This window comes from Narcine bancroftii, chromosome 11 (assembly GCF_036971445.1).
Source record: "Narcine bancroftii isolate sNarBan1 chromosome 11, sNarBan1.hap1, whole genome shotgun sequence".
Lineage (NCBI taxonomy): Eukaryota > Metazoa > Chordata > Chondrichthyes > Torpediniformes > Narcinidae > Narcine > Narcine bancroftii.
This window is the reverse complement of record NC_091479.1, coordinates 34353612-34367579: the sequence shown is the minus strand read 5'-3', so window position 1 is coordinate 34367579 and position 13968 is coordinate 34353612. Positions and strand designations below refer to the sequence as shown.

General features: G+C 41.6%; 1 long non-coding RNA gene across 1 annotated transcript in view; it reads left to right on the top strand.

Moving 5' to 3' along the window:
- The first annotated feature begins 1137 nt into the window (after positions 1–1137).
- The window catches only part of LOC138745162 (uncharacterized), a 34115-nt gene continuing 21284 nt past the window's right edge, over positions 1138–13968 (top strand). Inside the window, exons 1-2 of the long non-coding RNA XR_011346077.1 lie at positions 1138–1219; positions 2264–2339. This is a non-coding gene — a long non-coding RNA (uncharacterized lncRNA). The remainder of the gene's footprint in view (positions 1220–2263; positions 2340–13968) is intronic.

Sequence of the window (13968 nt, the reverse complement as noted above, 5' to 3'; positions counted from 1 at the left end):
TCGCGGGTTGATTGGCTCTTGATGTGAGGAGGCGGGACGTTTGCGGCAGCGTCGTCTGCTCCGGGTCCGTCGTGTCGCCTCGGGAGCGAATGGGAGTAAGTTGGCGGAGGCGCCGGAACCTTCCACAGCCGCGCGGTCCAGGGTAAGCGGGCGACCCGCAGCCCACCGGGCCCCACCCGGGAGCGGCCGGTACCTGCGGGGTGTTTGGGTGGAGCCGAGGCGTCGGTGCAAGGCCTGATGCCGCCGACAGGGCGAGGCTGGAGGCCGCGGGGTTACTTGCAGCGGGAAGGGGCGGGGTCAGGTGATTGGCAAGTCTTGTTTGCGCATGCGTGGTGAGTTCGCGCATATGTTGCAGATACGCATGTGCCGATTGAGGGCGACGAAACGAACCCTTTGCGCTAGCGGCAACTGACGACTGGCGCATGCGCACAGAAATTAAGATGGCTGCCCCCAGCTAATGGACCTTGAGTCACAAAGTCAATCCTGTGACTGTTCTCGTTTGTCAAATCATTTGATTTTAAAAATAGGCTCTAAGACTTCAGGTCTCCTCGCTCGGGGGCAATACCCCGACTTGCGACCATCGTGGACCCACCCTCCTCCCCGACTCGACCTTTGTGGGACCTTTGGACTAAACTCCTTTAATTAAAATAATAACTATTTATAAACTCCTACAAGACTTCAGGGCTCCTCGCACGGGGGCAAAACGCCGACTTGCGACCATTGTGGGGTCTGATTGATCCTTTGGACTACACTATGGTCGCAGGTCGGGGAGGACCTGTCGGGGTCATTGGGTCGCTGAGGAAGGGATGGAAAACCAATCCATTTTTTGCTTCCCAATGCTCATAGAATGTGTCTGATTCCATCCGTTTTTCCTGTTGTTGTATCACATTCTTCATAAAGTTAGATGTTATTTTTTTAAAGTTGTGTTACTTGAACAATAATGCTCCAATCCTTCTGATCCTGATGTACCATGTGTTTAAAATGTAATGTTTCTCAGTTACTTGATCGAATTCCTTAAAAATATAGGGACTTTGGTGTTAAAAATACAGTGTAAAGATTTCACCAATCCTTTTGAATTTATGATCTCTGAGATTTCTGGTCATGTTTTCTATTTAGGTTGGTGTATCTTGCACACCTGTTTGGTTGCAGCAAGTAAGAAGTTTTCCATTTGTAGCATCCGCTGCGGCAGCGCTACCAAATAAAGAGACATCCAACCAAGGTGAGTGTAAAACAAAGACTGACTTTTCTGGTTTAAATTCCCCACATGTGCTCACTGGCCCACCCACTTCTGGTGACGTACCCCTGATTTCAAGCATCACTCTCCAGCTGGCTGGCCGCTACGCGGAAGTGAAGGGCATCTCAGCCCGCACATGGTGCAAGGCCCAGGCTCCTGCTCAGTGGTAAAGGGGACTCTGTGCCATCTTGGACTGTCCAAGTGTTTCAGTGATTTGGCCTTTTTTGCTTGCCCAGTTGCCTGGTGCGCTACAATCTCAGCGTTGATAAGGGGGAAATTCTTTCAATGTTTTATTCACTTTTATTACAGAATTCTTCCTAGTTTATCTGTGTAACATTGAAAATTATGGGTTTTCATGAACAGGGATCATGATTTTACTCATAATTTGGTGAGCCAATGGATAGGACAGTTTTTGCTAATGCCCCATGGGAAGCAAAATAAAAATGAAGTGACAAAATTAGGAAGGTTTCTTGACCCTTCTTTTTAAGCAGTATGTCAGGATGATTTTCATCTTGCTTGCTGAATTAAAATGTGATTTGTCAGTTCTTAATGGCAGCTGCCATTATTGGCATTGCAAGGAGAGATGGGAAATGGGTCAGGTCTTTGGTGGTCCCAGTAATGCAACGTAGAAAGATGTCACGGGGCTGAATGTGGTTTAGGGAGGGAGAGGGTATTAATTTTTAGGAAAAGTATGTGGCCAGCCACCTATCAATATTTTTTTATCAAATAGAAATTCCTGCTGGTAGAAGCCATTTCCTACTTTGAACAGGCCCAATGTCATTATCCAAGCAGATATTGTTAAGAGCCCAAAGGATCCCAAAACCCAGCAGCAAGACAAATGGTTTTTAAAAGAGAAGTTATTTTTAATCAAATTTAATCATGAAAATAGAATTAAACTTTAACCTAACTCTATACTTAACAAACCCAAATTAACCCCTTTATAATTCTAAGTGCACATATTTGTAATGTGTTTAAATTTAAGAAAAGTGATTTGGATCACAGTTCAATCTTACTTCTCTTTCTTCCAAGTTCTCTGGATGCAGGCAATTCCGCTGTGCACAGAATGGAATGTGTATAAATTTCAACAGGATTTGGTGCTCGAAAGGTAAATGTTTACCGCTCAGGATAGTTCTTGTAGGGTTTTTAGAGAGATGTGTTGTTCCAGGATTTCCACAACTGAGGTACCACCATTAGTCACCTCAATGTCTCACTGATGAACTTTGCCCCGTTAGGGTTTTCCAGATGGTAACTTATTTCTGCAAGCTACTATAGAGTTCCATTCCTCTTATTCCAAACAACAGGAGTTCTTTCTTCTGCTTAACCTAGTGTTAGATAAACAAAACCTAGGAGTGACTTTCCTGTAAGCAGCCTGCAGAAAAGTACTTGTAGCCATCCTGGCTCCATTTCCAAACAATGGTCATTCATTTTATGACATCAGTTCGATTAACACCTACTTGTGAATGTGCATAACATTCTCCAGAGACCTTCAATATTTCTTCAGTCATTCAAATAAGATGTTTTAAAATGTATGTGTGTGTATGTATGTAACCTACTCTTCTTTTTTTTCTTCTTTGGCTTGGCTTCGCGGACGAAGATTTATGGAGGGGGTAAAAAGTCCACGTCAGCTGCAGGCTCGTTTGTGGCTGACAAGTCCGATGCGGGACAGGCAGACACGGTTGCAGCAGTTGCAGGGGAAAATTGGTTGGTTGGGGTTGGGTGTTGGGTTTTTCCTCCTTTGCCTACTCTAAATCTTACCAAAATCCCAAATATTACCAAGTTCTCCAAATATATTTATCCATTACAATATCACGTAAGGAGCATTTAAGAGACTCTTAGACAGGCTTATATGGGTGAATGAAAAACAGGGTTGTAGCGGATGCACAGCGCAGTATTACAAACCACCACCATCAGTTCACAGACTTACCTGACACGTCGCGGGCTAACAGTGCTGGGTACCAAAGTGCAGTGAGTGGATCAGATGAAGCCCCTGCCTAAAGGCATGGGGCACTAATGGCTCGTAGCTTTAACTTGCTGGTCCTGTGGACCGGAAGGTGTTCACTAATATTCTCATTGACAGGCAGGGAATAAAAGGTCTCTGTATGTCTGCAATAAACCAGTCTTGAGTTGACTACCTTTGTATGTGTTTGCCTTTGTTTAGTAGCATCTACCGCAGTAGCCGCTACAGGGTATTATTTTTTTGTTAGAAATATCAAGATCAACACATCGTGGGTCAAAGGGCTTGTACCGTGCCGTAATATTCTGTTATTTCTGTTATTGCTTGACTTTGAATATCTGTTGTAAGTACTGTGAGACTTCAATAATGTAGCAAATGTGCACAGCAACATTGCAGTCAGGAGTTTGTATCTCCTGGTTGACGAGCTTTTCTCTTTTTTACACAATGCTTTCTAGATCTCGTCAGTAAGAAAAGAAATATTGTGCATGTTGAATATGTCATTATGTCTAAAATTAACACTGGAAAAGAGTCAGTAACACCAAGGTAAATAGCACCCTTTAGTGGCTGGTCCAGTTTCCTGACGGGCACAAGTTATCACTTGGTGGCGACAGTGATGTGAAAATGTGGGTAAATTATTTTGTATATGATTTATACATGTTAAAATTAGCTGTTGTTTGTTCCAATTTCAGGTAGGTGTGGTTGCAAAGTGGGTAAGGATAGAAAATACTTGGGGATAAAAAACTGGGGCTTGCATTTGATGGTGTGAAAGTCAAAATGGAAACTCAGAATAAGGCTCATCTGATTTAGCAAGCCACTGGCTCTTATACTTCCACCAGAAGAGAATCTAGAATTGAATTTTGAGTCATTTACGGTGGGTAACTTCAAAGTCTGTTGATAGTAAGACTAAATTAAGAGCCCTTTTGTCCCTGGCTGTGCTGAAAGATTGTTTTGTTTATTAACTAAATCTTTCTGAAAGGGAGAATAGTGTGAAGCGGCTTTCCAACTCGTTGGTGATGAATCTTGCAGTAAGATCTTTCAAATAATTATAGATTCCTAATTCCTCCCAGTCCTTGGGCATTTTCTCCTGCAATCTACATCAGTTACCACCATCCAGGGATTCTCATGAAGGGTAAGTTTCAAATTCACCTCCTCCAACCATGTCCGCGCCCTCTGTGGCAAGAAACCCAATCCAGAGTAAATGACAGATTGGCTGAGCGCCTCCACTTGGATCACAATGGCCATCTTGGCTCATGGTCACAAGATGTTTTAAGTTCCATTCCATTCCCACACTGACCTTTGTCTTCTGCCTCCTCCATTGTCTGGGTGAGGTCAAATACAAAGGAACCATCTCTTATTGAATTTGTGAATCGATGGTATGAATATGGAATTGTCCAAGTTCATGTAACCAGCCCACACCCCCCCAGGTTTTCTCTCTGTCCTGTTGATCCACCCAGTTCCCCTCATATTTTCCCTTCCAAACCAGATGACTTATAAATGTGGGCAGAGAAATGGTAGATGGAGTTTAATCTGGACAAGTGTCTTGCACTTTGAGAAGAGTTGTAGTCGTGTTGCAATGAGGGATCTTGGGGTGCAAGCGCGAGCTCCTTGAAAGTGGCAACAAAAGTGTAGGGTGTTAAAAAAAGTATTCTTCATTGAGCAGGGCATGAAGTATAAACGTGGTTAGACCACATTTCAAGTGTTTTCTGCATTTCTAGTTGCTGCATGACAAAAAGAGTTTATCGGGGGTTGCTTGGGATAGAGCATTGGTTCTGGGGAGAGGTTGGACAAATTTGGATAGTTTTCTCTGGAACATTGGAAGCTGAGTGATGACCTGGTTGAAATTTATCCAATTATTGTAGTCCTGGAGAAGGTAGATTTCTTCTTCCCCCTCCCCTGTGGGAGATGTAAAAATACTACGATGCCTATATTGAACTGAGAGGGGAAAAGGAGAGAAGTGAGGCAGGTTTTTGCACAGTGCGGTGGGGGTCTGGCCCACGCTGCCAGGATAGTGGTGAAATCACCACGATTTAAGAGGTATTTGGTTGGGCACATGAACAAGAGGGAATAATGGGTGATGTGTATGGACCATGTGCTGACAGATTGGATTATGCTCTGTTGGGTGATGATTCATCTCTTTTCAAGGATTGTTGCCGATGGGCAATAAACTTTTCACAAAGGTCTATCTCCAATGAATGTATTTAGAACATTTCCATGAGTTAATTCCCTGTATAAACACCAGTTTATCATTCAAGCTGTGTAGCTACAGCAATAATGCAACATTTGAAGGCCATCATTACTGAATCCATTTTAATCAGCCTTCACCTTGTACAATGTTCAGTTGAGACAAGAAAATCAAAATGCAACTTTTAACCTCAAGGAAAGATGAGTAATCCTCTGTACCACAGAATTATTGCTGAAAAAATATTTGGAAAATTTTGTGAATTCAGCTTCCAAACAGTTGATGAAGAGGAGCCACAACAACATTTTTAAAAATTAAACCCAGAACATTTATTAGAAGATGTTTATCACAATAAACATGTTCAGGTTCAGTCATGATCGATTCTGGAATGGCATGTGGCAATAATAAAAGGAATGCAGGATAGATATATTCCAAGGAAAAAGAAATTAATGATTTGAATTGTGGTTTAAATGGTTTTGTGGCCAAATTTGCGGAGGTCATCAGGATAGGGGACAGAGTCGGAAATGTAGAAACCGTAAAGTTGCAGAAGGATATTGACAGATTAGGAAACTGGGCAAAATGATGGCAGATGAGATTTAACACCGAGAAATGTACAGTTGTACATTTTGGCAGTGGAAATAAACAGGAAACATACTATTTGGATGGGATGAAAATTCAGACCTTGGATGTGCAAAGGGACCTGGGTGTCCTTGTGCAAGGAAAACTAAAAGTTAATGACCAGGTGAAATTGGTAATGAAGAAAGCGAATGCTATGTTGGCATTCATTTCAAGATGAATAGTGTACAAGGGAAAAGAGATGTTAATGAGGCTCTATGGGGCACTGGTGAGACCTCCTTTTGAGTACTGGGTGCAGTTTTGGGCCCCCTATCTGAGAAAGGATGTGATGTTGTTGGAGAGGGTTCAGAGGAGAATGATCAGGATGATTCCCAGAATACAAAATATAATGTACGAGGAGTGTTTGACAGCTCTTGGATTGTATTCATTGGGGTATCGGAAATTAAAAAAGAAAGCTCATGGAGACATTTTGTATTTTGAAAGGTTTAGTTAGGGTGGATGCGGGTAAGATGTTTCCCTTGGTGGGTGAGTCGAGGACAAGAAAATTAGAGGTTATCCATCCAAAACAGAGATTGGGAAGAACTTCTTTCGCCAGAGTTTCATGGAGCTGTGGAACTTATTGCCTCATACAGCAGTGGATGCCAGATCACTGGGAGTATTTAAACAAGAAATAGACAAGTATCTCGTTAGTGAGGGCATGAAGGGATATGCGGAAAAGGCTGGAAATTGGAAGGAGTGTAGAGTAGCTCAGTGTGTATTTACGGAGCAGATTCGATGGGCCTGGTGGCCTGGTTCTGTTCTTTTGTCTTGGGATCTTGTTCTCATTTGAGAAAGATTATCGAAGGCAACTGAGAAAAATGGAAACAATTTGAGGCAATTGTTGGAGTAGGTTATTTGTTTGCCATCTCTATGTAAAATTCCAAAATTATCTGTCACTTTGGATCAGTGCTGGTCCCTCCAATCCCTGAGGAACATAGTCTTTCTAATATGTCATGTGTTCTTTCAGCTACAAATGATTCTCTTTTTCAAACATGGCCACAGGTTACTCGTGCTTCATTTCTGTCTTACAATCTTTTTGGGTGGTTTTTCAGTTGTAAATGTGGAAAATTCCATTTTGGGAGTGGATTTCTTGTCACGTTTTTCCGTGATGTATTTGAAAAAACGTTGTTGTGTGGACTGCAGGTCTTGAATGCAACTGAGCTGCATTTGTTGTCCTTCCAATGCCATCTGCTGCCTGACAAGCCTTCAACCTGATTCCTGCCCTTTCTAAGCCTTGCGCAAGTGTTTTCCTCGCCTCGTGACCCCATCGTAACGGTGTACAGACATGCAATAAGCCACCATATAAAGGCAGGGTCTGAGACGCAGGTCGTAATGCCCCCAGATTATCTTAAAATCGCAAGATTGGATTGGCAAGAGTTGGGTGTCGTCCACAGATCTGACAGCTGCTGGGCTTCACGGTTGCATATGGTTCTGAAAAATACTAGGGATTGGCGGCCTTGCAGAGATGATCGTCCCCTGAACAATTCCACCGTGCCTGACTGATACAATATTCCAAATTGACAAGACTTCTCAGCCAACCTCCACGGCAAATATGCATTTGCTAAAATAGATCTAGTACATGCTTACTATTAGATTCCATTTGAGTCTTCGGATGTCACGAAGACAGCAGTGATGGTCCCGTTCGGCATGTTCGTGTTTCTGAGAATACCATTCGGTCTATGGAATGCAGCTCAGACATTCCATTGGTTCATGGACCACGAACTCACTGGCCTTGGGTTTTTTTTGGTGCTTGTGTTGATCGAGGAGATTCTGGTTGTAAGTGTGGATGAAGAGGAGCACAAGAGCCACCTTATCTCATTGTTTCCGAGGCTTGAGGAATGTGGCATCGTGATCAATCCCAGGAAAGTGTTTCGGGAGCTGCTGATCTTGTATTTTTGGGACCTAGAGTTATGCAACATGGTATTTTGCCTAATGAATGGAAAGTGCATGAAATTTGAGAATTTCCTCCCTCCGTTACGTTTGGCCAGTTGTGATGGATTTTAGGTATGAGGAATTTTTATCGCTGTTCCCTGGTGAATGCCACAGCATCTCTATTACCTCTTGCTGAACCACTCAAAGGATCTGATGTCTGCTTCAAAAAGACCTTAACTTTGTGTATGCTTTCCATGATGTGAACACTTTTCTTGCAAATGTCACTAAGCTTGTACATCAAATGCCTAAGGCCTTGCTCTCTTACAACAGATGCATCTGTCAGTTCTGTGGGAGCAGTGTTCGAACAGCTAGTCTGTGGGCAATTGGAACCTTTGATGTTTTTTTTCAGCCAAGCGGTCACCGGTTCAAGCAAAGTATAGTACATTTGGGCAAGAACTCTTAGCTATCTATCTCGCAGTGAAACATTTCTGTTTTAAAAAATATATATTTATAGTTTTGTATACAGTTCAATATAATAATAGAATCGTATCCAAATGATACGTTCAATGATCAAAATAGAATAAAAAAATAAATGTTGTTCTGTACATAAAAGTGAGAAGAGAAAAAAAGTATAAAAGAAAAAAATACAGATCTAGGTGCAAAGCTCCTGTGATTACTATTCCCTCCCAAAAGGAAAGGCAGGATATTAATAAAATAGTAGAATTAAACCAACATGATAAGGTTCAACCATTAAGATGAAAGAAAAGTGGTGGTGGGGTGGAGAAGTGAATACATTAGATATCCAAACCCATATCTAAATATGGTTTCCATATTTTGAAGTAGGTATCATACCCAGTTCTAATATTATAAGTCACCTTTGCTAAGGAAATACAATTTTGCATTTCCCCACAATCAATTTTAAGATGGGATTCAGATCTAAAACATGAATTTGAAAAATTAGGAATAAATTAATTGATGTGCCATTAAATATAATTGATGAATAAGTTATTATTAACTAATCTATCAAAAACATTAAGTACTGTCCCAACAAATGTCAGACCAGCAAAAAGGGTCAATTTCAGTTTCCAAATCCAATTCCCATCTTTCTTATGATTTATTCAAGTCTGGATTTGGAGATTCCTCTTGAAGTAGAAGATACAATTTGGAAATGTTTCTTTGTAATTCCCTCATGGATCCCAATTTCCAATCCAATATTTCAGCTTTTTTATTGGAAGGTCATCCTTTGACCATTTGTATAGACCACCAGCCTCTTATGCATACTGTATCTCTACTTGCCAAGGGAGATTCAGCACTTGCACTTCATCCTTCAATATTCATCGGACACACGTGACATCTGAGAGAAAGCGAATTGGTACCCAATCCAGGTGCGAGATTACATACAACTACTGACATCAATTTCAATGCCATGGCTCATGTACGGTGCACTGATCCCGATTTCATCCGGTGTAACCAGATCAACTCTGGTCTCCATCTTCAAGATGTGACCCTGGATGAATTGGCTGAAATGTTGGTCTGACTTTTTTCCCCCAACAGGAAGGACTAGGCTATTTGTGTGGGCAGCTATGAGGCAGGAGATTTTCCCTTCACAATCTATCTATTCCTGGTGGAACAGCATCAATCAAACTGGTTAAGGAACATCTTACCTGGGTTCATTTAAAACAGAATGTTGGATTATGGGCAAGGACTTGCTTGCTGGGTCAATGCCCTAAAGTCTCCAGGCACATGAAATTCAAGCTAGGGGATTTTGTTGTTTTGGATTCCCATTTCCAGCACGTGCACCTTGTGGCTTGAAAGGTCCACTTCTGCCATCTCGGCAATGTACTTTTCTGCTCACGCGTGAGGACAGGACTACCAGGTGGAAGGATGAAATTCCTATCATCGGCATCTCTGCAGAGACAATTGATGGGACTTTTGTGGATCATTGGATTCCATCATTTGGTGTTCTTGGCACTATTACAACAGATCGAGGGTCTCAGTTCGAGTCAGCATTGGTCCGAGCTCTCACTGATCCTCTGGGCACTACCTGAATTATGGCTAAGCATTTCAGGGCCAACAGCTTCTTTGAGCATTTTCCTTGACGATCAAAAGCACCATTGACATCAGGTGGCAAATCATCGACATGGAGCGAACGTTTGCCCATGGTTCTCCTTTGTGTGACTACAGCTCTGAGGGCAGATCATGGATGTTTAGTGGTAGAGCTAGTCTATGACTGTATGCTGACCTTGCCAGGTGAGTTTGTGAATCTGAGTCCAGACACAGTGCTCATGAACAGGTCAGTTATCTTGATTTTCTTGGAAAAATGAGATTACTCTGATGTTCTCCTATGTGGCAGCATCATCTGCAGTGGATGTGCCAAATGATTTACAACACTGTACTCGTGTGTTTCTTTGGCATGATGTTGTTCGTAAACCACTTTAGCCCATTTACGATGGTTCTTTCCAGGTCTTATGGCACCATCCATAGTGTTTTGAGATTGACAGGAATGGAAAAGGTAACACTGTTGCCATCAACAGGTTGAAGCCAGTGTATTTTGAATGTCCATGTTCTGCATTAGGGCCAGAGGACCAGTGCGCCAGAGGACCAGTGCGCCAGAGGACCAGTGTGCCAGAGGACCAGTGCGCCAGAGGACCAGTGCGCCAGAGGACCAGTGCGCCAGAGGACCAGTGCGCCAGAGGAACAGTGCGCCAGAGGACCCGTGCGCCAGAGGACCCGTGCGCCAGAGGACCCGTGCGCCAGAGGACCAGTGCGCCAGAGGACCCGTGCGCCAGAGGACCAGTGCGCCAGAGGACCAGTGCGCCAGAGGACCAGTGCGCCAGAGGACCGTTTGTACCCCTGCATCTCCTGTCTTGCAGTATCATACGCGATCAGGCTGAACTGTCAACCATCCAGACCGTTACCCTGGGGACAGTTCCATTCAGTCACCTCCTTGCATGGAGCGGAGGCTGGAGGTGGGGGCTGTCACGGTGATGTATCTGCCTGCTTTGGGAACGGTGCCAGTTGCCGCTGATGATGTCATTGGATCGTCGCACTGGAGGAATAGCCCACGTGCGCAGGTGCGTTAAGCGTCAGTATATGGGTGATGGATCTCGGACGCAGGAGGAGTTGAGAGAGAGGGTCAGGATCACCGTGTGGTACTGAGCTAAGGAGAAGGTCAAAGGGGTTTGGCTGGGTGATGTTTGGGGAGTTGAAGAATGCAATGTTGTGTCTGAGGAGGATAAAGAAGGTCGACTCCATTGTCTTCTGGAGGAAACGAGTGAGGGTACTCTTTAATTGTTTGTAAACGATGGTATATCAGTGCCGTTACAAATCTAACCCTTCCCTACCTCACACTCATTACTCTCTATTATATTTCCATCCATGCATCTTCGTCTTTTGAATGTCCTCATTGTACCAGCCCCCACCTCCACCCCAGCAATGCATCCCAGACCCTCACTTCTCTGTAATTTTTTAAAACTTGTTTAGACGATCAAATCAAAAGATGAATGAAGTTCTACTGCTTCATCTCGTGATCTCATCATCATTTCTTTGCAAATTATGGGCAAATTGAGAGAAAAATGTTTGTCTTAAATAGACACTATGAAGGAGAGGGGGAAGGGTGAATCCCTTATTATATCTGCTGGTCAAATACTGCGAGCTGCATTGTTACACCTCTTAACAACACATGTTGAAGAATACTGCGGAATGGTAATGATCTAAAATACCCAAACGGGAGAAATAAATTCAGATGAATGCCTTTGGAATGAACTTTGGAAGGCATCATTGGGTTTTCGTGACTTGCTCATGAACCAGAATTTCTCTCACTTGGGTTCTGGCTCCTGAGCCTATTCTCTTGCTTCCATTTCAATGAAGTGGCTACTTTCCCTTCCTGGCTCCCATGCAAGCTCGCTGTGGCTTCTTTTGTACTGACTGTCATTATGTTGTTGCAAAGTACTGTCCATCCATCTTTTCTCAAAATCTGTACTAATCCGTATCAATTCACGAAATATTGATGCTCTCCATTTATTGACTTCCTTGATTTGAGTTTCTTCCTGTCCAACATGGTTCAACAGTGGATGGCAGAATCGCAACTCTGTTGCGCTGCCAGTGATAGGGATGGGGTTCAAATACTACTCTCTCTGTGAGGAGTTTTTATGTTCTCCATGTGTGTTTGTAGGTTTTCCCTAGGGTGGGGGAGGGGGGTCCAGATTTTTCCCACTGTTCAAAAAGCATGAGCGTGTTGAAGGTGAATTGGGAGGCACAGGTTTGTGGGCCTAAAGGGTCTGTTAGTGTGCTGTAACTAATCTTGAAGTATCACATTGACTCTGATATGTCACTAATGTAAATCTTGGTAGTAATGGTGTGTATGATTCAGCTTTGTCTTGATCTCTGCGGCTATTGGCCTCGCCTCTCATGTGGAACCCTATAACTTGGGTGTTTTGGAATTACCTCGTTGTGAGGAGTATATCTGAATGAATAGCTTCACTAATTACTCACCATGTTCATGTTTAAAGTCCATCTATCCTTGTCTTCCCAGTCTGGACTGGAAAATTGTAAATGTTACTCCACTCTTTAAGAAGGAAGAGAGGCAAAAGACTGTAAATTTTAGACCAATCTTCACATTTAAAAAATCACGTAATTTGTTATCTTTTCCAAATAAATACAAGCTTTCATTTTGCCAACTATTCATATTTAAATCCACATAATTTTTCCAAGTAATCCCAATACATTCAATTAGAGATTTATCCATTCTTAAACCCATTGTTAAAGTTGTAATATACCCCATTTTAAAAAAAGCAGTGGATCTAACATTAAAGTAGTCTCCAATAATTCCGTCTTAAACTCTTTAATTTTTATCCTAAAAGACTTACTTTATCACACAACCAGACAGAATTGAAAAAAAAAAGTACCAATTTGAGTCCCACAATTAAAACATAAATCCGAATGACTAAATCCATATCTTTTTAACTTTTCAGGCATTTAATACAACTGATGTAGAAAATTGTAGTTCACCAAATTTAGTCACACTATCTTCACACAGAGTAGTCCATCCTTCTTGGGATAATTCTAAGGATAAATCTTTCTCTCATTTAGGCTTCGATTTATCTAAATCCAGTTTAGCTATTTTTTCTTGCAACAAAGAATACATTTCTGAAATAAATCCCTTTCTGCCCTATTTACAATTAAATTTTTAAATTTAGTTAACTTAGGCATGTTCAATTCCCGCCCAAAACTCTTCACTACTGGAGCATGTACTTGAAAATATGCAAGCAAAGAATTTAACAGTACCTCAATTTTTTCCTGAAGCCTAACATAGGAAAAAAATATCCCATCTTCAAAACAATCTGCTAACACTTGAACACCTTTCATCTGGCAAATCTTTAAACACTGAGATTATTCATTAAGAGGGAGATGTATTTATCCTGATATGATGGAATTTGTAATGAAACCTTATCTCCAGTTCCTATTGCCAGATTTCTTTTATACCAAGTATCACATAAATGTCATAATACTGGCACATTATTATAATGCAAAAGATGAGGAGTCCATCTAAATATACACTGATGTATAATAAAATGTGAAATCTGTGATAATAACATTTTAGCCCAGTGTGGAGGTTGATTAACATTGAACATCCTATTAATAAATTTTAACTGATAATTAACTAATAATTTAATGAATAATTCTGAAAATGAGGCCATTGTCGTCCCTAATGCATATTGCCATGTTAAGTTTTGCAACAATACTCTAGCCAATGTACCTTTCTATAAAAATATTCTGATTGCTGCATAACTCTTTAAAAATATGTTTGGAAGCGAAGATGGAATTGATTGAAAAAGGTATTGAATATAAGGAAAATTATTATTTTTAATACAATTCACATGTGCCATTCATGTCAAAGGAAGGTTTTTCCATTTGATTAAATCAGCTTTAATTTTATCAATAGAGAAACATAGTTCAACTTACACAAATGTTGATAATCCACATCAACCATTACCTCTAAATATTTAAGTTTCATTTTTCATCTAAGCTGTGTAATCTGTTTACAAGCAGGATAATCTTCCTCTGTAATTGGTAATATCTTCCTCTTATCCCGATTAACCTTATAACCAGACA